Genomic DNA, 2,443 nt, shown 5'->3' with positions numbered 1-2,443 from the left:
ATTCTTCTATTTCATCCTCACTGACTTTAGTGGTTGGTGCATAAATTTGAATAATAGTCGTATTAACTGGGCTTCCCTGTAGGTACATGGATATTATCCTCTCACAGACAGCATTGTACCTCATGACTGATCTGGATTGTTCTTTTTGACGATGAATGCAACACCATTCCTTTTCATTTTGTCATTCCTGGCATAGTAAACCATGTGGTTGTCAGATTCAAAATGGCCAATACCAGTCCATTTCAGCTCACTAATGCCTAAGATACTGATGCTTATGCTTTCCATTTCATTTTTGACAACTTCCAATTTTCCCAGATTCATACTTTGTACATTCCATGTTCCAATTTTCATTGGATGTTACAGTTGTTTCTCTTCATTTTGAGTTGTGCCCCATCAGCAAATGAAGGTTCTGTGGGCTTTTCTCCCATGAGCTTAACTCCATTTGCATCATCACAGTCAACTCTACTTTGAGGAGGCAGCTCTCCCCAGTCGCATTTTGAGTGCCTTCCAACCTGAGGGGCTCATTTTCCAGCACTATATCTGACAGTGTTTCTCTGCTATTCATAAGGTTTTCAGTGACTAAACATTCAGAAGTAGTTCATCACTCTTTCTTCCCTTTATCTGGAAGCTCATCTGAAACCTGTCCACCATGGGTGACCCTGCTGTTTATTTAAAATACCAGTGGCATAATCCTCAAAATCACAGCAACTCACAAGCCACCACAGTATGAGAGACAGACAAGTGGTGGCCGTTTGGTTTTATGTCAAAACTGTCACTTTAAATTTTGAGATCTGTGCACATGTGTAGTAGAACCATCCAGGGGTGGGCTATCCATTCACCCAGGTGTCCCCTCTAGTTACCAGAATAGAGGTGCGCAGTCAGCAAGAGACCAATGAACAATGGACAGAAACTTAAAAAATTGAATGTCCACACCTTTATCTCTTCGGTTCTGTCAGGCATTTGTGGCTGTTCTGATCCTTCCCCTACTTGTTCTCTCCCAAGATGGCAGCTCCGGGAATAGCTGAGCATCTTGAATTATAAAGCAATGTATTTTTTGATTATCCTACAAATTCTCCTAGCTGTAAGCCTTCCAATCTTCTAAATATTCCATCCCCTGAGCCTGCTTGTCCCAGTATTCTGTGTTGTTGGTGATGGAGCTCCTCACTACACATCTACCCGATCCGCCATCTTGATTGCATCACATGGAGAATGCATGATGGAATTCTGCAAAATCAATGATTTGTTTATTTCAAATACCTTCTTTAGACAGCATAAGGGATGACTATACACATGGACCTCACCAAATGAAATACATAGAAATCATATTGACTACATCTGTGGAACGAGACAATGGAAAAGCTTCATATCATCAGTCCAAACAAGGCCAGGGACAGACTGTGGAACAGACCTTTCATTATTCTTATGCAAATACAAACTGAGGCTTAAGAAAATGAAAACAGGTCCACGAAAGACAAAATATGACTTTGAATACATCCCACCTGAATTTAGAGATCATCTGAAGAACAGATTTGATACATTAAACACTAAAGACCAAAGGCCAGAAAAGTTGTGGGATGACATCAAGAACATCATACATGAAGGAAGCAAAAAGTCATTAAGAAGACAAGAAAGAAGGAAAAGGTCAAAATGGATGTCAGAAGAGACACTGAAACTTGCTCTCCAGCAAATGGAAGAAATAAGGAGGTACAAAAGTTGAACAGAAAATTTCAATGATCAGCTTGAGAAGATAAAGCCAAATATTACAACAAAATGTAAAGAGATCTGGAATCAGAAAACCAAAAAGGAAGAACATGCTCAGCATTTCTCAAGCTGGGGAACTGAAGAAAAAATTCAAGCCTCGACTTTCATTATTGAAAGATTATCTGGACAAATTATTTAATGATGCAGAAAACATCAAGAGAAGATGGAAGGAATACACAGAGTCACTGTAACAAAAGGAAATGGTTAATGTTCAACCATTTTAAGAGGTAGCATATGATCAAGAACCAATGATACTGAAGTGGGAAGTCCAAGGTGCATTGGAAGACAACTATCTGGCTGACTGATTGGAAGAGATCCGTATTTGTGCCCATTCCAAAGAGAGGTGACCCAACGGAATGAGAAAATCATCAGACAATCTCTTTAATATGCCATGCAAGTAAAGTTTTACTAATAGTAATACAGAAAGGGCTGCAAGCATACATTGATTAAAGAACTTCCAGAAGTTCAAACTGGGTTCAGAAAAGACCGTGGAAGGAGGAATATCACTGCTGATGTCCGATGGATCTTGGCTGAAAGCAGAGAATACCAGAAAGATGTTTACCTGTGCTTTATTGACTATGCAAAGGTGTTCGATTGTGTGGATCATGGCAAGCTATGGACAACATTGCGAAGTATGAGTATTCCGGAACACTTAATTGTGCTCATGAGGAATCTGTACCTG

This window comes from Chrysochloris asiatica, unplaced genomic scaffold, assembly GCF_000296735.1.
Source record: "Chrysochloris asiatica unplaced genomic scaffold, ChrAsi1.0 scaffold00183, whole genome shotgun sequence".
Taxonomy (NCBI): domain Eukaryota; kingdom Metazoa; phylum Chordata; class Mammalia; order Afrosoricida; family Chrysochloridae; genus Chrysochloris; species Chrysochloris asiatica.
This window is presented reverse-complemented; position numbering follows the sequence as displayed.